Here is a 17,265-nt window from a genome sequence, read left to right on the forward strand (position 1 = left end):
TTGTCCATTTAGTAAAGTGTTTTATCGATCTTTTCCGATTCTTGGGTGTATGTTATCTTTATTGACGGTCCTCCTTCGTGGTCAGGTCCTCGGTAGTATAGTGGTGAGTATCCCCGCCTGTCACACGGGAGACCGGGTTTCGATTCCCCGCAGGGGAGTGCGCATTATTTTTTTGTTTAATTAGTTGAGTGTTTTATTGGTCGTTTCAGATTCTTGGATGTATGTTATCTTTATTGAAGGCCCAACTTCGTGGACAGGTCCTCGGTAGTATTGTGGTGAGTATCCCAGCCTGTCACGCAGGAGACCGAGGTTCTATTCCCCGCCGGGGAGTGCGCATTATTTTCCGTCCATTGAGTAAGTGTTTTATCGATCTTTTCCGATTCTTGGATGTATGTTATCTTTATTGACGGTCTTCCATCGTAGTCAGGTCCTCGGTAGTTTAGTGGTGAGTATCCCCGCATGTCACGCGGGAGACCGGTGTTCGATTCCTCGCCGGGGAGTGCGCATTATTTTTGTCCACTGAGTTGAGTGTTTATCAATCTTTTCCAATTTCTTGATGTATGTTACCTTTATTGACGGACTTCCATCGTTGTCAGGTCCTCGGTAGTATAGTGGTGAGTATCCCCGCCTGTCACGCGGGAGACCGGGGTTCGATTCCCCGCCGGGGAGTGCGCATTGTTTTTGTCCATTAAGTTGAGTATTTATCAATCTTTTCCAATTTCTTGATGTATGTTACCTTTATTGACGGACTTCCATGGTGGTCAGGTCCTCGGTAGTATAGTGGTGAGTATCCCCGCCTGTCACGCGGGAGACCGGGGTTCGATTCCCCGCCGGGGAGGTGGCATTATTTTTTGTCCATTTAGTAAAGTGTTTTATCGATCATTTCCGATTCTTGGGTGTATGTTATCTTTATTGACGGTCCTCCTTCGTGGTCAGGTCCTCGGTAGTATAGTGGTGAGTATCCCCGCCTGTCACGCGGGAGACCGGGGTTCGATTCCCCGCCGGGGAGTGCGCATTATTTTTCGTCCATTGAGTAAGTGTTTTATCGATCTTTTCCGATTCTTGGATGTATGTTATCTTTATTGACGGTCTTCTATCGTGGTCAGGTCCTCGGTAGTATAGTGGTGAGTATCCCCGCATGTCACGCAGGAGACCGGTGTTCGATTCCCCGCCGGGGAGTGCGCAATATTTTTGTCCATTAAGTTGAGTGTTTATCAATCTTTTCCAATTTCTTGATGTATGTTACCTTTATTGACGGTCTTTCATCGTGGTCAGGTCCTCGGTAGTATAGTGGTGAGTATCCCCGCCTGTCACGCGGGAGACCGGGGTTCGATTCCCCGCCGGGGAGGTGGCATTATTTTTTGTCCATTTAGTAAAGTGTTTTATCGATCTTTTCCGATTCTTGGGTGTATGTTATCTTTATTGACGGTCCTCCTTCGTGGTCAGGTCCTCGGTAATATAGTGGTGAGTATCCCCGCCTGTCACGCGGGAGACCGGGGTTCGATTCCCCGCCGGGGAGTGCGCATTGTTTTTGTCCATTAAGTTGAGTATTTATCAATCTTTTCCAATTTCTTGATGTATGTTACCTTTATTGACGGACTTCCATGGTGGTCAGGTCCTCGGTAGTATAGTGGTGAGTATCCCCGCCTGTCACGCGGGAGACCGGGGTTCGATTCCCCGCCGGGGAGTGCGCATTATTTTTCGTCCATTGAGTAAGTGTTTTATCGATCTTTTCCGATTCTTGGATGTATGTTATCTTTATTGACGGTCTTCCATCGTAGTCAGGTCCTCGGTAGTATAGTGGTGAGTATCCCCGCATGTCACGCGGGAGACCGGTGTTCGATTCCCCGCCGGGGAGTGCGCATTAGTTTTGTCCATTGAGTTGAGTGTTTATCAATCTTTTCCAATTTCTTGATGTATGTTACCTTTATTGACGGTCTTCCATCGTAGTCAGGTCCTCGGTAGTATAGTGGTGAGTATCCCCGCATGTCACGCGGGAGACCGGTGTTCGATTCCCCGCCGGGGAGTGCGCATTATTTTTGTCCATTGAGTTGAGTGTTTATCAATCTTTTCCAATTTCTTGATGTATGTTACCTTTATTGACGGTCTTCCATCGTGTTCAGGTCCTCGGTAGTATAGTGGTTAGTATCCCCGCCTGTCACGCGGGAAAACCGGTGTTCGATTCCCCGCCGGGGAGTGCCCATTATTTTTGTCCATTAAGTTGAGTATTTATCAATCTTTTCCAATTTCTTGATGTATGTTACCTTTATTGACGGACTTCCATCGTTGTCAGGTCCTCGGTAGTATAGTGGTGAGTATCCCCGCCTGTCACGCGGGAGACCGGGGTTCGATTCCCCGCCGGGGAGTGCGCATTGTTTTTGTCCATTAAGTTGAGTATTTATCAATCTTTTCCAATTTCTTGATGTATGTTACCTTTATTGACGGACTTCCATGGTGGTCAGGTCCTCGGTAGTATAGTGGTGAGTATCCCCGCCTGTCACGCGGGAGACCGGGGTTTGATTCCCCGCCGGGGAGGTGGCATTATTTTTTGTCCATTTAGTAAAGTGTTTTATCGATCATTTCCGATTCTTGGGTGTATGTTATCTTTATTGACGGTCCTCCTTCGTGGTCAGGTCCTCGGTAGTATAGTGGTGAGTATCCCCGCCTGTCACGCGGGAGACCGGGGTTCGATTCCCCGCCGGGGAGTGCGCATTATTTTTCGTCCATTGAGTAAGTGTTTTATCGATCTTTTCCGATTCTTGGATGTATGTTATCTTTATTGACGGTCTTCTATCGTGGTCAGGTCCTCGGTAGTATAGTGGTGAGTATCCCCGCATGTCACGCAGGAGACCGGTGTTCGATTCCCCGCCGGGGAGTGCGCAATATTTTTGTCCATTAAGTTGATTGTTTATCAATCTTTTCCAATTTCTTGATGTATGTTACCTTTATTGACGGTCTTCCATCGTGGGCAGGTCCTCGGTAGTATAGTGGTGAGTATCCCCGCCTGTCACGCGGAAGACCGGGGTTCGATTCCCCGCAGGGGAGGTGGCATTATTTTTTGTCCATTTAGTAAAGTGTTTTATCGATCTTTTCCGATTCTTGGGTGTATGTTATCTTTATTGACGGTCCTCCTTCGTGGTCAGGTCCTCGGTAGTATAGTGGTGAGTATCCCCGCCTGTCACGCGGGAAACCGGGGTTCGATTCCCTGCCGGGGAGTGCGCATTATTTTTGTCCATTAAGTTGAGTATTTATCAATCTTTTCCAATTTCTTGATGTATGTTACCTTTATTGACGGACTTCCATGGTGGTCAGGTCCTCGGTAGTATAGTGGTGAGTATCCCCGCCTGTCACGCGGGAGACCGGGGTTCGATTCCCCGCCGGGGAGGTGGCATTACTTTTTGTCCATTTAGTAAAGTGTTTTATCGATCTTTTCCGATTCTTGGGTGTATGTTATCTTTATTGACGGCCCTCCTTCGTGGTCAGGTCCTCGGTAGTATAGTGGTGAGTATCCCCGCCTGTCACGCGGGAGACCGGGGTTCGATTCCCCGCCGGGGAGTGCGCATTATTTTTCGTCCATTGAGTAAGTGTTTTATCGATCTTTTCCGATTCTTGGATGTATGTTATCTTTATTGACGGTCTTCCATCGTAGTCAGGTCCTCGGTAGTATAGTGGGGAGTATCCCCGCATGTCACGCGGGAGACCGGTGTTCGATTCCCCGCCGGGGAGTGCGCATTAGTTTTGTCCATTGAGTTGAGTGTTTATCAATCTTTTCCAATTTCTTGATGTATGTTACCTTTATTGACGGTCTTCCATCGTGGTCAGGTCCTCGGTAGTATAGTGGTTAGTATCCCCGCCTGTCACGCGGGAAAACCGATGTTCGATTCCCCGCCGGGGAGTGCGCATTATTTTTGTCCATTAAGTTGAGTATTTATCAATCTTTTCCAATTTCTTGATGTATGTTACCTTTATTGACGGACTTCCATCGTGGTCAGGTCCCCGGTAGTATAGTGGTGAGTATCCCCGCCTGTCACGCGGGAGACCGGGGTTCGATTCCCCGCCGGGGAGTGCGCATTATTTTTGTCCATTAAGTTGAGTATTTATCAATCTTTTCCAATTTCTTGATGTATGTTACCTTTATTGACGGACTTCCATGGTGGTCAGGTCCTCGGTAGTATAGTGGTGAGTATCCCCGCCTGTCACGCGGGAGACCGGGGTTCGATTCCCCGCCGGGGAGGTGGCATTATTTTTTGTCCATTTAGTAAAGTGTTTTATCGATCTTTTCCGATTCTTGGGTGTATGTTATCTTTATTGACGGTCCTCCTTCGTGGTCAGGTCCTCGGTAGTATAGTGGTGAGTATCCCCGCCTGTCACGCGGGAGACCGGGGTTCGATTCCCCGCCGGGGAGTGCGCATTATTTTTCGTCCATTGTGTAAGTGTTTTACCGATCTTTTCCGATTCTTGGATGTATGTTATCTTTATTGACGGTCTTCTATCGTGGTCAGGTCCTCGGTAGTATAGTGGTGAGTATCCCCGCATGTAACGCAGGAGACCGGTGTTCGATTCCCCGCCGGGGAGTGCGCATTATTTTTGTCCATTAAGTTGAGTATTTATCAATCTTTTCCAATTTCTTGATGTATGTTACCTTTATTGACGGTCTTCCATCGTGGTCAGGTCCTCGGTAGTATAGTGGTGAGTATCCCCGCCTGTCACGCGGGAGACAGAGGTTCGATTCCCCGCCGGGGAGGTGGCATTATTTTTTGTCCATTTAGTAAAGTGTTTTATCGATCTTTTCCGATTCTAGGGTGTATGTTATCTTTATTGACGGTCTTCCATCGTGGTCAGGTCCTCGGTAGTATAGTGGTGAGTATCCCCGCCTGTCACGCGGGAGACCGGGGTTCGATTCCCCGCCTGGGAGGTGGCATTATTTTTTGTCCATTTAGTAAAGTGTTTTATCGATCATTTCCGATTCTTGGGTGTATGTTATCTTTAATGACGGTCCTCCTTCGTGGTCAGTTCCTCGGTAGTATAGTGGTGAGTATCCCCGCCTGTCACGCTGGAGACCGGGGTTCGATTCCCCGCAGGGGAGTGCGCATTATTTTTGTCCATTAAGTTGAGTATTTATCAATCTTTTCCAATTTCTTGATGTATGTTACCTTTATTGACGAACTTCCATGGTGGTCAGGTCCTCGGTAGTATAGTGGTGAGTATCCCCGCCTGTCACGCGGGAGACCGGGGTTCGATTCCCCGCCAAGGAGGTGGCATTATTTTTTGTCCATTTAGTAAAGTGTTTTATCGATCATTTCCGATTCTTGGGTGTATGTTATCTTTAATGACGGTCCTCCTTCGTGGTCAGGTCCTCGGTAGTATAGTGGTGAGTATCCCCGCCTGTCACGCGGGAGACCGGGGTTCGATTCCCCGCCGGGGAGTGCGCATTATTTTTGTCCATTAAGTTGAGTATTTATCAATCTTTTCCAATTTCTTGATGTATGTTACCTTTATTGACGAACTTCCATGGTGGTCAGGTCCTCGGTAGTATAGTGGTGAGTATCCCCGCCTGTCACGCGGGATACCGGGGTTCGATTCCCCGCCGGGGAGGTTGCATTATTTTTTGTCCATTTAGTAAAGTGTTTTATCGATCTTTTCCGATTCTTGGGTGTATGTTATCTTTATTGACGGTCCTCCTTCGTGGTCAGGTCCTCGGTAGTATAGTGGTGAGTATCTCCGCATGTCACGCAGGAGACCGGTGTTCGATTCCCCGCCGGGGAGTGCGCAATATTTTTGTCCATTAAATTGAGTGTTTATCAATCTTTTCCAATTTCTTGATGTATGTTACCTTTATTGACGGTCTTCCATCGTGGTCAGGTCCTCGGTAGTATAGTGGTGAGTATCCCCGCCTGTCACGCGGGAGACCGGGGTTCGATTCCCCGCCGGGGAGGTGGCATTATTTTTTGTCCATTTAGTAAAGTGTTTTATCGATCTTTTCCGATTCTTGGGTGTATGTTATCTTTATTGACGGTCCTCCTTCGTGGTCAGTTCCTCGGTAGTATAGTGGTGAGTATCCCCGCCTGTCACGCGGGAGACCGGGGTTCGATTCCCCGCCGGGGAGTGCGCATTATTTTTGTCCATTAAGTTGAGTATTTATCAATCTTTTCCAATTTCTTGATGTATGTTACCTTTATTGACGAACTTCCATGGTGGTCAGGTCCTCGGTAGTATAGTGGTGAGTATCCCCGCCTGTCACGCGGGAGACCGGGGTTCGATTCCCCGCCGGGGAGGTGGCATTATTTTTTGTCCATTTAGTAAAGTGTTTTATCGATCTTTTCCGATTCTTGGGTGTATGTTATCTTTATTGACGGTCCTCCTTCGTGGTCAGGTCCTCGGTAGTATAGTGGTGAGTATCCCCGCCTGTCACGCGGGAGACCGGGTTTCGATTCCCCGCCGGGGAGTGCGCATTATTTTTTTGTTTAATTAGTTGAGTGTTTTATTGGTCGTTTCGGATTCTTGGATGTATGTTATCTTTATTGAAGGCCCAACTTCGTGGACAGGTCCTCGGTAGTATTGTGGTGAGTATCCCCGCCTGTCACGCAGGAGACCGAGGTTCGATTCCCCGCCGGGGAGAGCGCATTATTTTTCGTCTATTGAGTAAGTGTTTTATCGATCTTTTCCGATTCTTGGGTGTATGTTATCTTTATTGACGGTCCTCCTTCGTGGTCAGGTCCTCGGTAGTATAGTGGTGAGTATCCCCGCCTGTCACGCGGGAGACCGGGGTTCGATTCCCCGCCGGGGAGTGCGCATTATTTTTGTCCATTAAGTTGAGTATTTATCAATCTTTTCCAATTTCTTGATGTATGTTACCTTTATTGACGAACTTCCATGGTGGTCAGGTCCTCGGTAGTATAGTGGTGAGTATCCCCGCCTGTCACGCGGGATACCGGGGTTCGATTCCCCGCCGGGGAGGTGGCATTATTTTTTGTCCATTTAGTAAAGTGTTTTATCGATCTTTTCCGATTCTTGGGTGTATGTTATCTTTATTGACGGTCCTCCTTCGTGGTCCGGTCCTCCGTAGTATAGTGGTGAGTATCTCCGCATGTCACGCAGGAGACCGGTGTTCGATTCCCCGCCGGGGAGTGCGCAATATTTTTGTCCATTAAATTGAGTGTTTATCAATCTTTTCCAATTTCTTGATGTATGTTACCTTTATTGACGGTCTTCCATCGTGGTCAGGTCCTCGGTAGTATAGTGGTGAGTATCCCCGCCTGTCACGCGGGAGACCGGGGTTCGATTCCCCGCCGGGGAGGTGGCATTATTTTTTGTCCATTTAGTAAAGTGTTTTATCGATCTTTTCCGATTCTTGGGTGTATGTTATCTTTATTGACGGTCCTCCTTCGTGGTCAGTTCCTCGGTAGTATAGTGGTGAGTATCCCCGCCTGTCACGCGGGAGACCGGGGTTCGATTCCCCGCCGGGGAGTGCGCATTATTTTTGTCCATTAAGTTGAGTATTTATCAATCTTTTCCAATTTCTTGATGTATGTTACCTTTATTGACGAACTTCCATGGTGGTCAGGTCCTCGGTAGTATAGTGGTGAGTATCCCCGCCTGTCACGCGGGATACCGGGGTTCGATTCCCCGCCGGGGAGGTGGCATTATTTTTTGTCCATTTAGTAAAGTGTTTTATCGATCTTTTCCGATTCTTGGGTGTATGTTATCTTTATTGACGGTCCTCCTTCGTGGTCCGGTCCTCCGTAGTATAGTGGTGAGTATCTCTGCATGTCACGCAGGAGACCGGTGTTCGATTCCCCGCCGGGGAGTGCGCAATATTTTTGTCCATTAAATTGAGTGTTTATCAATCTTTTCCAATTTCTTGATGTATGTTACCTTTATTGACGGTCTTCCATCGTGGTCAGGTCCTCGGTAGTATAGTGGTGAGTATCCCCGCCTGTCACGCGTTAGACCGGGGTTCGATTCCCCGCCGGGGAGGTGGCATTATTTTTTGTCCATTTAGTAAAGTGTTTTATCGATCTTTTCCGATTCTTGGGTGTATGTTATCTTTATTGACGGTCCTCCTTCGTGGTCAGTTCCTCGGTAGTATAGTGGTGAGTATCCCCGCCTGTCACGCGGGAGACCGGGGTTCGATTCCCCGCCGGGGAGTGCGCATTAATTTTGTCCATTAAGTTGAGTATTTATCAATCTTTTCCAATTTCTTGATGTATGTTACCTTTATTGACGAACTTCCATGGTGGTCAGGTTCTCGGTAGTATAGTGGTGAGTATCCCCGCCTGTCACACGGGAGACCGGGGTTCGATTCCCCGCCGGGGAGGTGGCATTATTTTTTGTCCATTTAGTAAAGTGTTTTATCGATCTTTTCCGATTCTTGGGTGTATGTTATCTTTATTGACGGTCCTCCTTCGTGGTCAGGTCCTCGGTAGTATAGTGGTGAGTATCCCCGCCTGTCACGCGGGAGACCGGGTTTCGATTCCCCGCCGGGGAGTGCGCATTATTTTTTTGTTTAATTAGTTGAGTGTTTTATTGGTCGTTTCGGATTCTTGGATGTATGTTATCTTTATTGAAGGCCCAACTTCGTGGACAGGTCCTCGGTAGTATTGTGGTGAGTATCCCCGCCTGTCACGCAGGAGACCGAGGTTCGATTCCCCGCCGGGGAGAGCGCATTATTTTTCGTCTATTGAGTAAGTGTTTTATCGATCTTTTCCGATTCTTGGGTGTATGTTATCTTTATTGACGGTCCTCCTTCGTGGTCAGGTCCTCGGTAGTATAGTGGTGAGTATCCCCGCCTGTCACGCGGGAGACCGGGGTTCGATTCCCCGCCGGGGAGTGCGCATTATTTTTGTCCATTAAGTTGAGTATTTATCAATCTTTTCCAATTTCTTGATGTATGTTACCTTTATTGACGAACTTCCATGGTGGTCAGGTCCTCGGTAGTATAGTGGTGAGTATCCCCGCCTGTCACGCGGGAGACAGAGGTTCGATTCCCCGCCGGGGAGGTGGCATTATTTTTTGTCCATTTAGTAAAGTGTTTTATCGATCTTTTCCGATTCTAGGGTGTATGTTATCTTTATTGACGGTCTTCCATCGTGGTCAGGTCCTCGGTAGTATAGTGGTGAGTATCCCCGCCTGTCACGCGGGAGACCGGGGTTCGATTCCCCGCCTGGGAGGTGGCATTATTTTTTGTCCATTTAGTAAAGTGTTTTATCGATCATTTCCGATTCTTGGGTGTATGTTATCTTTAATGACGGTCCTCCTTCGTGGTCAGTTCCTCGGTAGTATAGTGGTGAGTATCCCCGCCTGTCACGCTGGAGACCGGGGTTCGATTCCCCGCAGGGGAGTGCGCATTATTTTTGTCCATTAAGTTGAGTATTTATCAATCTTTTCCAATTTCTTGATGTATGTTACCTTTATTGACGAACTTCCATGGTGGTCAGGTCCTCGGTAGTATAGTGGTGAGTATCCCCGCCTGTCACGCGGGATACCGGGGTTCGATTCCCCGCCGGGGAGGTGGCATTATTTTTTGTCCATTTAGTAAAGTGTTTTATCGATCTTTTCCGATTCTTGGGTGTATGTTATCTTTATTGACGGTCCTCCTTCGTGGTCCGGTCCTCCGTAGTATAGTGGTGAGTATCCCCGCCTGTCACGCGGGAGACCGTGGTTCGATTCCCCGCCGGGGAGTGCGCATTATTTTTCGTCCATTGAGTAAGTGTTTTATCGATCTTTTCCGATTCTTGGATGTATGTTATCTTTATTGACGGTCTTCTATCGTGGTCAGGTCCTCGGTAGTATAGTGGTGAGTATCCCCGCATGTCACGCAGGAGACCGGTGTTCGATTCCCCTCCGGGGAGTGCGCATTATTTTTGTCCATTAAGTTGAGTATTTATCAATCTTTTCCAATTTATTGATGTATGTTACCTTTATTGACGGTCTTCCATCGTGGTCAGGTCCTCGGTAGTATAGTGGTGAGTATCCCCGCCTGTCACGCGGGAGACCGGGTTTCGATTCGCCGCCGTGGATTGCCCATTATTTTATTGTTTAATTAGTTGAGTGTTTTATTGGTCGTTTCGGATTCTTGGATGTATGTTATCTTTATTGAAGGCCCAACTTCGTGGACAGGTCCTCGGTAGTATTGTGGTGAGTATCCCCGCCTGTCACGCAGGAGCCCGAGGTTCGATTCAACGCCGGGGAGTGCGCATTATTTTTCGTCCATTGAGTAAGTGTTTTATCGATCTTTTCCGATTCTTGGGTGTATGTTATCTTTATTGACGGTCCTCCTTCGTGGTCAGGTCCTCGGTAGTATAGTGGTGAGTATCCCCGCCTGTCACGCGGGAGACCGGGGTTCGATTCCCCGCCGGGGAGTGCGCATTATTTTTGTCCATTAAGTTGAGTGTTTATCAATCTTTTCCAATTTCTTGATGTATGTTACCTTTATTGACGGTCTTCCATCGTGGTCAGGTCCTCGGTAGTATAGTGGTGAGTATCCCCGCCTGTCACGCGGGAGACCGGGGTTCGATTCCCCGCCGGGGAGTGCGCATTATTTTTGTCCATTAAGTTGAGTATTTATCAATCTTTTCCAATTTCTTGATGTATGTTACCTTTATTGACGAACTTCCATGGTGGTCAGGTCCTCGGTAGTATAGTGGTGAGTATCCCCGCCTGTCACGCGGGAGACCGGGGTTCGATTCCCCGCCGGGGAGGTGGCATTATTTTTTGTCCATTTAGTAAAGTGTTTTATCGATCTTTTCCGATTCTTGGGTGTATGTTATCTTTATTGACGGTCCTTCTTCGTGGTCAGGTCCTCGGTAGTATAGTGGTGAGTATCCCCGCCTGTCACGCGGGAGACCGGGGTTCGATTCCCCGCCGGGGAGTGCGCATTATTTTTCGTCCATTGAGTAAGTGTTTTATCGATATTTTCCGATTCTTGGATGTATGTTATCTTTATTGACGGTCTTCCATCGTGGTCAGGTCCTCGGTAGTATAGTGGTGAGTATCCCCGCATGTCACGCAGGAGACCGGTGTTCGATTCCCCGCCGGGGAGTGCGCAATATTTTTGTCCATTAAGTTGAGTAATTATCAATCTTTTCCAATTTCTTGATGTATGTTACCTTTATTGACGGTCTTCCATCGTGGTCAGGTCCTCGGTAGTATAGTGGTGAGTATCCCCGCCTGTCACGCGGGAGACCGGGGTTCGATTCCCCGCCGGGGAGGTGGCATTATTTTTTGTCCATTTAGTAAAGTGTTTTATCGATCTTTTCCGATTCTTGGATGTATGTTATCTTTATTGACGGTCTTCCATCGTGGTCAGGTCCTCGGTAGTATAGTGGTGAGTATCCCCGCCTGTCACGCGGGAGACCGGGGTTCGATTCCCCGCCGGGGAGTGCGCATTATTTTTGTCCATTAAGTTGAGTATTTATCAATCTTTTCTAATTTCTTGATGTATGTTACCTTTATTGACGAACTTCCATGGTTGTCAGGTCCTCGGTAGTATAGTGGTGAGTATCCCTGCCTGTCACGCGGGATACCGGGGTTCGATTCCCCGCCGGGGAGGTGGCATTGATTTTTGTCCATTTAGTAAAGTGTTTTATCGATCTTTTCCGATTCTTGGGTGTATGTTATCTTTATTGACGGTCCTCCTTCGTGGTCAGGTCCTCGGTAGTATAGTGGTGAGTATCCCCGCCTGTCACGCGGGAGACCGGGTTTCGATTCCCCGCAGGGGAGTGCGCATTATTTTTTTGTTTAATTAGTTGAGTGTTTTATTGGTCGTTTCAGATTCTTGGATGTATGTTATCTTTATTGAAGGCCCAACTTCGTGGACATGTCCTCGGTAGTATTGTGGTGAGTATCCCCGCCTGTCACGCAGGAGACCGAGGTTCGATTCCCCGCCGGGGAGTGCGCATTATTTTTCGTCCATTGAGTAAGTGTTTTATCGATCTTTTCCGATTCTTGGGTGTATGTTATCTTTATTGACGGTCCTCCTTCGTGGTCAGGTCCTCGGTAGTATAGTGGTGAGTATCCCCGCCTGTCACGCGGGAGACCGGGGTTCGATTCCCCGCCGGGGAGTGCGCATTATTTTTGTCCATTAAGTTGAGTATTTATCAATCATTTCCAATTTCTTGATGTATGTTACCTTTATTGACGGACTTCCATGGTGGTCAGGTCCTCGGTAGTATAGTTGTGAGTATCCCCGCCTGTCACGCGGGAGACCGGGGTTCGATTCCCCGCCGGGGAGGTGGCATTATTTTTTGTCCATTTAGTAAAGTGTTTTATCGATCTTTTCCGATTCTTGGGTGTATGTTATCTTTATTGACGGTCCTCCTTCGTGGTCAGGTCCTCGGTAGTATAGTGGTGAGTATCCCCGCCTGTCACGCGGGATACCGGGGTTCGATTCCCCTCCGGGGAGTGCGCATTATTTTTCGTCCATTGAGTAAGTGTTTTATCGGTCTTTTCCGATTCTTGGATGTATGTTATCTTTATTGACGGTCTTCTATCGTGGTCAGGTCCTCGGTAGTATAGTGGTGAGTATCCCCGCATGTCACGCAGGAGACCGGTGTTCGATTCCCCGCCGGGGAGTGCGCAATATTTTTGTCCATTAAGTTGAGTGTTTAGCAATCTTTTCCAATTTATTGATGTATGTTACCTTTATTGACGGTCTTCCATCGTGGTCAGGTCCTCGGTAGTATAGTGGTGAGTATCCCCGCCTGTCACGCGGGAGACCGGGGTTCGATTCCCCGCCGGGGAGGTGGCATTAATTTTTGTCCATTTAGTAAAGTGTTTTATCGATCTTTTCCGATTCTTGGGTGTATGTTATCTTTATTGACGGTCCTCCTTCGTGGTCAGGTCCTCGGTAGTATAGTGGTGAGTATCCCCGCCTGTCACGCGGGAGACCGGGTTTCGATTCCCCGCCGGGGAGTGCGCATTATTTTATTGTTTAATTAGTTGAGTGTTTTATTGGTCGTTTCGGATTCTTGGATGTATGTTATCTTTATTGAAGGCCCAACTTCGTGGACAGGTCCTCGGTAGTATTGTGGTGAGTATCCCCGCCTGTCACGCAGGAGACCGAGGTTCGATTCAACGCCGGGGAGTGCGCATTATTTTTCGTCCATTGAGTAAGTGTTTTATCGATCTTTTCCGATTCTTGGGTGTATGTTATCTTTATTGACGGTCCTCCTTCGTGGTCAGGTCCTCGGTAGTATAGTGGTGAGTATCCCCGCCTGTCACGCGGGAGACCGGGGTTCGTTTCCCCGCCGGGGAGTGCGCATTATTTTTGTCCATTAAGTTGAGTGTTTATCAATCTTTTCCAATTTCTTGATGTATGTTACCTTTATTGACGGTCTTCCATCGTGGTCAGGTCCTCGGTAGTATAGTGGTGAGTATACCCGCCTGTCACGCGGGAGACCGGGGTTCGATTCCCCGCCGGGGAGTGCGCATTATTTTTGTCCATTAAGTTGAGTATTTATCAATCTTTTCCAATTTCTTGATGTATGTTACCTTTATTGACGAACTTCCATGGTGGTCAGGTCCTCGGTAGGATAGTGGTGAGTATCCCCGCCTGTCACGCGGGAGACCGGGGTTCGATTCCCCGCCGGGGAGGTGGCATTATTTTTTTTCCATTTAGTAAAGTGTTTTATCGATCTTTTCCGATTCTTGGGTGTATGTTATCTTTATTGACGGTCCTTCTTCGTGGTTAGGTCCTCGGTAGTATAGTGGTGAGTATCCCCGCCTGTCACGCGGGAGACCGGGGTTCGATTCCCCGCCGGGGAGTGCGCATTATTTTTCGTCCATTGAGTAAGTGTTTTATCGATCTTTTCCGATTCTTGGATGTATGTTATCTTTATTGACGGTGTTCTATCGTGGTCAGGTCCTCTGTAGTATAGTGGTGAGTATCCCCGCATGTCACGCAGGAGACCGGTGCTCGATTCCCCGCCGGGGAGTGCGTAATATTTTTGTCCATTAAGTTGAGTAATTATCAATCTTTTCCAATTTCTTGATGTATGTTACCTTTATTGACGGTCTTCCATCGTGGTCAGGTCCTCGGTAGTATAGTGGTGAGTATCCCCGCCTGTCACGCGGGAGACCGGGGTTAGATTCCCCGCCGGGGAGGTGGCATTATTTTTTGTCCATTTAGTAAAGTGTTTTATCGATCTTTTCCGATTCTTGGATGTATGTTATCTTTATTGACGGTCTTCCATCGTGGTCAGGTCCTCGGTAGTATAGTGGTGAGTATCCCCGCCTGTCACGCGGGAGACCGGGGTTCGATTCCCCGCCGGGGAGTGCGCATTATTTTTGTCCATTAAGTTGAGTATTTATCAATCTTTTCTAATTTCTTGATGTATGTTACCTTTATTGACGAACTTCCATGGTGGTCAGGTCCTCGGTAGTATAGTGGTGAGTATCCCCGCCTGTCACGCGGGAGACCGGGGTTCGATTCCCCGCCGGGGAGGTGGCATTATTTTTTGTCCATTTAGTAAAGTGTTTTATCGATCTTTTCCGATTCTTGGGTGTATGTTATCTTTATTGACGGTCCTCCTTCGTGGTCAGGTCCTCGGTAGTATAGTGGTGAGTATCCCCGCCTGTCACGCGGGATACCGGGGTTCGATTCCCCTCCGGGGAGTGCGCATTATTTTTCGTCCATTGAGTAAGTGTTTTATCGGTCTTTTCCGATTCTTGGATGTATGTTATCTTTATTGACGGTCTTCTATCGTGGTCAGGTCCTCGGTAGTATAGTGGTGAGTATCCCCGCATGTCACGCAGGAGACCGGTGTTCGATTCCCCGCCGGGGAGTGCGCAATATTTTTGTCCATTAAGTTGAGTGTTTAGCAATCTTTTCCAATTTATTGATGTATGTTACCTTTATTGACGGTCTTCCATCGTGGTCAGGTCCTCGGTAGTATAGTGGTGAGTATCCCCGCCTGTCACGCGGGAGACCGGGGTTCGATTCCCCGCCGGGGAGGTGGCATTAATTTTTGTCCATTTAGTAAAGTGTTTTATCGATCTTTTCCGATTCTTGGGTGTATGTTATCTTTATTGACGGTCCTCCTTCGTGGTCAGGTCCTCGGTAGTATAGTGGTGAGTATCCCCGCCTGTCACGCGGGAGACCGGGTTTCGATTCCCCGCCGGGGAGTGCGCATTATTTTATTGTTTAATTAGTTGAGTGTTTTATTGGTCGTTTCGGATTCTTGGATGTATGTTATCTTTATTGAAGGCCCAACTTCGTGGACAGGTCCTCGGTAGTATTGTGGTGAGTATCCCCGCCTGTCACGCAGGAGACCGAGGTTCGATTCAACGCCGGGGAGTGCGCATTATTTTTCGTCCATTGAGTAAGTGTTTTATCGATCTTTTCCGATTCTTGGGTGTATGTTATCTTTATTGACGGTCCTCCTTCGTGGTCAGGTCCTCGGTAGTATAGTGGTGAGTATCCCCGCCTGTCACGCGGGAGACCGGGGTTCGTTTCCCCGCCGGGGAGTGCGCATTTTTTTTGTCCATTAAGTTGAGTGTTTATCAATCTTTTCCAATTTCTTGATGTATGTTACCTTTATTGACGGTCTTCCATCGTGGTCAGGTCCTCGGTAGTATAGTGGTGAGTATACCCGCCTGTCACGCGGGAGACCGGGGTTCGATTCCCCGCCGGGGAGTGCGCATTATTTTTGTCCATTAAGTTGAGTATTTATCAATCTTTTCCAATTTCTTGATGTATGTTACCTTTATTGACGAACTTCCATGGTGGTCAGGTCCTCGGTAGGATAGTGGTGAGTATCCCCGCCTGTCACGCGGGAGACCGGGGTTCGATTCCCCGCCGGGGAGGTGGCATTATTTTTTTTCCATTTAGTAAAGTGTTTTATCGATCTTTTCCGATTCTTGGGTGTATGTTATCTTTATTGACGGTCCTTCTTCGTGGTTAGGTCCTCGGTAGTATAGTGGTGAGTATCCCCGCCTGTCACGCGGGAGACCGGGGTTCGATTCCCCGCCGGGGAGTGCGCATTATTTTTCGTCCATTGAGTAAGTGTTTTATCGATCTTTTCCGATTCTTGGATGTATGTTATCTTTATTGACGGTGTTCTATCGTGGTCAGGTCCTCTGTAGTATAGTGGTGAGTATCCCCGCATGTCACGCAGGAGACCGGTGCTCGATTCCCCGCCGGGGAGTGCGTAATATTTTTGTCCATTAAGTTGAGTAATTATCAATCTTTTCCAATTTCTTGATGTATGTTACCTTTATTGACGGTCTTCCATCGTGGTCAGGTCCTCGGTAGTATAGTGGTGAGTATCCCCGCCTGTCACGCGGGAGACCGGGGTTAGATTCCCCGCCGGGGAGGTGGCATTATTTTTTGTCCATTTAGTAAAGTGTTTTATCGATCTTTTCCGATTCTTGGATGTATGTTATCTTTATTGACGGTCTTCCATCGTGGTCAGGTCCTCGGTAGTATAGTGGTGAGTATCCCCGCCTGTCACGCGGGAGACCGGGGTTCGATTCCCCGCCGGGGAGTGCGCATTATTTTTGTCCATTAAGTTGAGTATTTATCAATCTTTTCTAATTTCTTGATGTATGTTACCTTTATTGACGAACTTCCATGGTGGTCAGGTCCTCGGTAGTATAGTGGTGAGTATCCCCGCCTGTCACGCGGGAGACCGGGGTTCGATTCCCCGCCGGGGAGGTGGCATTGATTTTTGTCCATTTAGTAAAGTGTTTTATCGATCTTTTCCGATTCTTGGGTGTATGTTATCTTTATTGACGGTCCTCCTTCGTGGTCAGGACCTCGGTAGTAGAGTGGTGAGTATCCCCGCCTGTCACGCGGGAGACCGGGTTTGGATTCCCCGCAGGGGAGTGCGCATTATTTTTTTGTTTAATTAGTTGAGTGTTTTATTGGTCGTTTCAGATTCTTGGATGTATGTTATCTTTATTGAAGGCCCAACTTCGTGGACAGGTCCTCGGTAGTATTGTGGTGAGTATCCCCGCCTGTCACGCGGGAGACCGGGGTTCGATTCCCCGCCGGGGAGTGCGCATTATTTTTGTCCATTAAGTTGAGTATTTATCAATCTTTTCCAATTTCTTGATGTATGTTATCTTTATTGACGGTCCTCCTTCGTGGTCAGGTCCTCGGTAGTATAGTGGTGAGTATCCCCGTCTGTCACGCGGGAGACCGGGTTTCGATTCCCCGCCGGGGAGTGCGCATTATTTTATTGTTTAATTAGTTGAGTGTTTTATTGGTCGTTTCGGATTCTTGGATGTATGTTATCTTTATTGAAGGCCCAACTTCGTGGACAG

The 17,265-nt window shown here is 48.0% G+C and overlaps 64 non-coding genes across 64 annotated transcripts; all 64 read left to right on the plus strand.

The window, feature by feature from the left end:
* The first annotated feature begins 597 nt into the window (after positions 1-597).
* On the plus strand, positions 598-669 carry Trnad-guc. Its single transcript has one exon. It is a non-coding gene; the product is annotated as a tRNA-Asp (tRNA).
* A 97-nt stretch (positions 670-766) lies between these two features.
* On the plus strand, positions 767-838 carry Trnad-guc. Its single transcript has one exon. It is a non-coding gene; the product is annotated as a tRNA-Asp (tRNA).
* A 99-nt stretch (positions 839-937) lies between these two features.
* Positions 938-1,009, plus strand: Trnad-guc. The gene has a single exon. It is a non-coding gene; the product is annotated as a tRNA-Asp (tRNA).
* A 267-nt stretch (positions 1,010-1,276) lies between these two features.
* On the plus strand, positions 1,277-1,348 carry Trnad-guc. The gene has a single exon. It is a non-coding gene; the product is annotated as a tRNA-Asp (tRNA).
* A 99-nt stretch (positions 1,349-1,447) lies between these two features.
* Positions 1,448-1,519, plus strand: Trnad-guc. The gene has a single exon. It is a non-coding gene; the product is annotated as a tRNA-Asp (tRNA).
* Positions 1,520-1,616: 97 nt separating this feature from the next.
* On the plus strand, positions 1,617-1,688 carry Trnad-guc. The gene has a single exon. It is a non-coding gene; the product is annotated as a tRNA-Asp (tRNA).
* A 606-nt stretch (positions 1,689-2,294) lies between these two features.
* Trnad-guc lies at positions 2,295-2,366 on the plus strand. The gene has a single exon. It is a non-coding gene; the product is annotated as a tRNA-Asp (tRNA).
* Positions 2,367-2,463: 97 nt separating this feature from the next.
* On the plus strand, positions 2,464-2,535 carry Trnad-guc. The gene has a single exon. It is a non-coding gene; the product is annotated as a tRNA-Asp (tRNA).
* Positions 2,536-2,634: 99 nt separating this feature from the next.
* On the plus strand, positions 2,635-2,706 carry Trnad-guc. The gene has a single exon. It is a non-coding gene; the product is annotated as a tRNA-Asp (tRNA).
* A 438-nt stretch (positions 2,707-3,144) lies between these two features.
* Trnad-guc lies at positions 3,145-3,216 on the plus strand. Its single transcript has one exon. It is a non-coding gene; the product is annotated as a tRNA-Asp (tRNA).
* A 97-nt stretch (positions 3,217-3,313) lies between these two features.
* On the plus strand, positions 3,314-3,385 carry Trnad-guc. The gene has a single exon. It is a non-coding gene; the product is annotated as a tRNA-Asp (tRNA).
* Positions 3,386-3,484: 99 nt separating this feature from the next.
* On the plus strand, positions 3,485-3,556 carry Trnad-guc. Its single transcript has one exon. It is a non-coding gene; the product is annotated as a tRNA-Asp (tRNA).
* A 437-nt stretch (positions 3,557-3,993) lies between these two features.
* Positions 3,994-4,065, plus strand: Trnad-guc. Its single transcript has one exon. It is a non-coding gene; the product is annotated as a tRNA-Asp (tRNA).
* A 97-nt stretch (positions 4,066-4,162) lies between these two features.
* Trnad-guc lies at positions 4,163-4,234 on the plus strand. Its single transcript has one exon. It is a non-coding gene; the product is annotated as a tRNA-Asp (tRNA).
* A 99-nt stretch (positions 4,235-4,333) lies between these two features.
* Positions 4,334-4,405, plus strand: Trnad-guc. The gene has a single exon. It is a non-coding gene; the product is annotated as a tRNA-Asp (tRNA).
* A 438-nt stretch (positions 4,406-4,843) lies between these two features.
* Positions 4,844-4,915, plus strand: Trnad-guc. The gene has a single exon. It is a non-coding gene; the product is annotated as a tRNA-Asp (tRNA).
* Positions 4,916-5,183: 268 nt separating this feature from the next.
* Trnad-guc lies at positions 5,184-5,255 on the plus strand. The gene has a single exon. It is a non-coding gene; the product is annotated as a tRNA-Asp (tRNA).
* A 99-nt stretch (positions 5,256-5,354) lies between these two features.
* On the plus strand, positions 5,355-5,426 carry Trnad-guc. The gene has a single exon. It is a non-coding gene; the product is annotated as a tRNA-Asp (tRNA).
* Positions 5,427-5,523: 97 nt separating this feature from the next.
* Trnad-guc lies at positions 5,524-5,595 on the plus strand. Its single transcript has one exon. It is a non-coding gene; the product is annotated as a tRNA-Asp (tRNA).
* A 268-nt stretch (positions 5,596-5,863) lies between these two features.
* Positions 5,864-5,935, plus strand: Trnad-guc. The gene has a single exon. It is a non-coding gene; the product is annotated as a tRNA-Asp (tRNA).
* Positions 5,936-6,034: 99 nt separating this feature from the next.
* On the plus strand, positions 6,035-6,106 carry Trnad-guc. Its single transcript has one exon. It is a non-coding gene; the product is annotated as a tRNA-Asp (tRNA).
* Positions 6,107-6,203: 97 nt separating this feature from the next.
* Positions 6,204-6,275, plus strand: Trnad-guc. Its single transcript has one exon. It is a non-coding gene; the product is annotated as a tRNA-Asp (tRNA).
* A 99-nt stretch (positions 6,276-6,374) lies between these two features.
* Trnad-guc lies at positions 6,375-6,446 on the plus strand. Its single transcript has one exon. It is a non-coding gene; the product is annotated as a tRNA-Asp (tRNA).
* A 270-nt stretch (positions 6,447-6,716) lies between these two features.
* Positions 6,717-6,788, plus strand: Trnad-guc. Its single transcript has one exon. It is a non-coding gene; the product is annotated as a tRNA-Asp (tRNA).
* A 97-nt stretch (positions 6,789-6,885) lies between these two features.
* Positions 6,886-6,957, plus strand: Trnad-guc. Its single transcript has one exon. It is a non-coding gene; the product is annotated as a tRNA-Asp (tRNA).
* A 268-nt stretch (positions 6,958-7,225) lies between these two features.
* On the plus strand, positions 7,226-7,297 carry Trnad-guc. The gene has a single exon. It is a non-coding gene; the product is annotated as a tRNA-Asp (tRNA).
* A 99-nt stretch (positions 7,298-7,396) lies between these two features.
* On the plus strand, positions 7,397-7,468 carry Trnad-guc. The gene has a single exon. It is a non-coding gene; the product is annotated as a tRNA-Asp (tRNA).
* Positions 7,469-7,565: 97 nt separating this feature from the next.
* Trnad-guc lies at positions 7,566-7,637 on the plus strand. Its single transcript has one exon. It is a non-coding gene; the product is annotated as a tRNA-Asp (tRNA).
* Positions 7,638-8,076: 439 nt separating this feature from the next.
* On the plus strand, positions 8,077-8,148 carry Trnad-guc. Its single transcript has one exon. It is a non-coding gene; the product is annotated as a tRNA-Asp (tRNA).
* Positions 8,149-8,245: 97 nt separating this feature from the next.
* Positions 8,246-8,317, plus strand: Trnad-guc. Its single transcript has one exon. It is a non-coding gene; the product is annotated as a tRNA-Asp (tRNA).
* Positions 8,318-8,416: 99 nt separating this feature from the next.
* Trnad-guc lies at positions 8,417-8,488 on the plus strand. The gene has a single exon. It is a non-coding gene; the product is annotated as a tRNA-Asp (tRNA).
* Positions 8,489-8,758: 270 nt separating this feature from the next.
* Positions 8,759-8,830, plus strand: Trnad-guc. The gene has a single exon. It is a non-coding gene; the product is annotated as a tRNA-Asp (tRNA).
* Positions 8,831-9,098: 268 nt separating this feature from the next.
* Positions 9,099-9,170, plus strand: Trnad-guc. Its single transcript has one exon. It is a non-coding gene; the product is annotated as a tRNA-Asp (tRNA).
* A 268-nt stretch (positions 9,171-9,438) lies between these two features.
* Positions 9,439-9,510, plus strand: Trnad-guc. Its single transcript has one exon. It is a non-coding gene; the product is annotated as a tRNA-Asp (tRNA).
* A 780-nt stretch (positions 9,511-10,290) lies between these two features.
* Positions 10,291-10,362, plus strand: Trnad-guc. The gene has a single exon. It is a non-coding gene; the product is annotated as a tRNA-Asp (tRNA).
* Positions 10,363-10,459: 97 nt separating this feature from the next.
* On the plus strand, positions 10,460-10,531 carry Trnad-guc. The gene has a single exon. It is a non-coding gene; the product is annotated as a tRNA-Asp (tRNA).
* A 97-nt stretch (positions 10,532-10,628) lies between these two features.
* Trnad-guc lies at positions 10,629-10,700 on the plus strand. The gene has a single exon. It is a non-coding gene; the product is annotated as a tRNA-Asp (tRNA).
* A 99-nt stretch (positions 10,701-10,799) lies between these two features.
* Trnad-guc lies at positions 10,800-10,871 on the plus strand. The gene has a single exon. It is a non-coding gene; the product is annotated as a tRNA-Asp (tRNA).
* Positions 10,872-11,138: 267 nt separating this feature from the next.
* Trnad-guc lies at positions 11,139-11,210 on the plus strand. The gene has a single exon. It is a non-coding gene; the product is annotated as a tRNA-Asp (tRNA).
* Positions 11,211-11,309: 99 nt separating this feature from the next.
* Positions 11,310-11,381, plus strand: Trnad-guc. Its single transcript has one exon. It is a non-coding gene; the product is annotated as a tRNA-Asp (tRNA).
* A 97-nt stretch (positions 11,382-11,478) lies between these two features.
* On the plus strand, positions 11,479-11,550 carry Trnad-guc. Its single transcript has one exon. It is a non-coding gene; the product is annotated as a tRNA-Asp (tRNA).
* A 441-nt stretch (positions 11,551-11,991) lies between these two features.
* Positions 11,992-12,063, plus strand: Trnad-guc. Its single transcript has one exon. It is a non-coding gene; the product is annotated as a tRNA-Asp (tRNA).
* A 97-nt stretch (positions 12,064-12,160) lies between these two features.
* On the plus strand, positions 12,161-12,232 carry Trnad-guc. The gene has a single exon. It is a non-coding gene; the product is annotated as a tRNA-Asp (tRNA).
* A 99-nt stretch (positions 12,233-12,331) lies between these two features.
* Positions 12,332-12,403, plus strand: Trnad-guc. The gene has a single exon. It is a non-coding gene; the product is annotated as a tRNA-Asp (tRNA).
* A 267-nt stretch (positions 12,404-12,670) lies between these two features.
* On the plus strand, positions 12,671-12,742 carry Trnad-guc. Its single transcript has one exon. It is a non-coding gene; the product is annotated as a tRNA-Asp (tRNA).
* Positions 12,743-12,841: 99 nt separating this feature from the next.
* On the plus strand, positions 12,842-12,913 carry Trnad-guc. Its single transcript has one exon. It is a non-coding gene; the product is annotated as a tRNA-Asp (tRNA).
* Positions 12,914-13,183: 270 nt separating this feature from the next.
* Trnad-guc lies at positions 13,184-13,255 on the plus strand. Its single transcript has one exon. It is a non-coding gene; the product is annotated as a tRNA-Asp (tRNA).
* Positions 13,256-13,352: 97 nt separating this feature from the next.
* Trnad-guc lies at positions 13,353-13,424 on the plus strand. Its single transcript has one exon. It is a non-coding gene; the product is annotated as a tRNA-Asp (tRNA).
* Positions 13,425-13,521: 97 nt separating this feature from the next.
* Trnad-guc lies at positions 13,522-13,593 on the plus strand. The gene has a single exon. It is a non-coding gene; the product is annotated as a tRNA-Asp (tRNA).
* A 99-nt stretch (positions 13,594-13,692) lies between these two features.
* On the plus strand, positions 13,693-13,764 carry Trnad-guc. The gene has a single exon. It is a non-coding gene; the product is annotated as a tRNA-Asp (tRNA).
* Positions 13,765-14,031: 267 nt separating this feature from the next.
* Trnad-guc lies at positions 14,032-14,103 on the plus strand. Its single transcript has one exon. It is a non-coding gene; the product is annotated as a tRNA-Asp (tRNA).
* A 99-nt stretch (positions 14,104-14,202) lies between these two features.
* Trnad-guc lies at positions 14,203-14,274 on the plus strand. Its single transcript has one exon. It is a non-coding gene; the product is annotated as a tRNA-Asp (tRNA).
* Positions 14,275-14,371: 97 nt separating this feature from the next.
* Trnad-guc lies at positions 14,372-14,443 on the plus strand. Its single transcript has one exon. It is a non-coding gene; the product is annotated as a tRNA-Asp (tRNA).
* Positions 14,444-14,542: 99 nt separating this feature from the next.
* On the plus strand, positions 14,543-14,614 carry Trnad-guc. The gene has a single exon. It is a non-coding gene; the product is annotated as a tRNA-Asp (tRNA).
* A 267-nt stretch (positions 14,615-14,881) lies between these two features.
* Trnad-guc lies at positions 14,882-14,953 on the plus strand. The gene has a single exon. It is a non-coding gene; the product is annotated as a tRNA-Asp (tRNA).
* A 99-nt stretch (positions 14,954-15,052) lies between these two features.
* Trnad-guc lies at positions 15,053-15,124 on the plus strand. Its single transcript has one exon. It is a non-coding gene; the product is annotated as a tRNA-Asp (tRNA).
* Positions 15,125-15,394: 270 nt separating this feature from the next.
* Trnad-guc lies at positions 15,395-15,466 on the plus strand. Its single transcript has one exon. It is a non-coding gene; the product is annotated as a tRNA-Asp (tRNA).
* Positions 15,467-15,563: 97 nt separating this feature from the next.
* Positions 15,564-15,635, plus strand: Trnad-guc. The gene has a single exon. It is a non-coding gene; the product is annotated as a tRNA-Asp (tRNA).
* A 97-nt stretch (positions 15,636-15,732) lies between these two features.
* Positions 15,733-15,804, plus strand: Trnad-guc. Its single transcript has one exon. It is a non-coding gene; the product is annotated as a tRNA-Asp (tRNA).
* A 99-nt stretch (positions 15,805-15,903) lies between these two features.
* On the plus strand, positions 15,904-15,975 carry Trnad-guc. The gene has a single exon. It is a non-coding gene; the product is annotated as a tRNA-Asp (tRNA).
* Positions 15,976-16,242: 267 nt separating this feature from the next.
* Trnad-guc lies at positions 16,243-16,314 on the plus strand. Its single transcript has one exon. It is a non-coding gene; the product is annotated as a tRNA-Asp (tRNA).
* A 99-nt stretch (positions 16,315-16,413) lies between these two features.
* Trnad-guc lies at positions 16,414-16,485 on the plus strand. The gene has a single exon. It is a non-coding gene; the product is annotated as a tRNA-Asp (tRNA).
* A 97-nt stretch (positions 16,486-16,582) lies between these two features.
* Trnad-guc lies at positions 16,583-16,654 on the plus strand. The gene has a single exon. It is a non-coding gene; the product is annotated as a tRNA-Asp (tRNA).
* A 271-nt stretch (positions 16,655-16,925) lies between these two features.
* Positions 16,926-16,997, plus strand: Trnad-guc. Its single transcript has one exon. It is a non-coding gene; the product is annotated as a tRNA-Asp (tRNA).
* Positions 16,998-17,265: the final 268 nt, after the last annotated feature.

Source organism: Nematostella vectensis, chromosome 1 (assembly GCF_932526225.1).
Source record: "Nematostella vectensis chromosome 1, jaNemVect1.1, whole genome shotgun sequence".
Classification (NCBI taxonomy): domain Eukaryota; kingdom Metazoa; phylum Cnidaria; class Anthozoa; order Actiniaria; family Edwardsiidae; genus Nematostella; species Nematostella vectensis.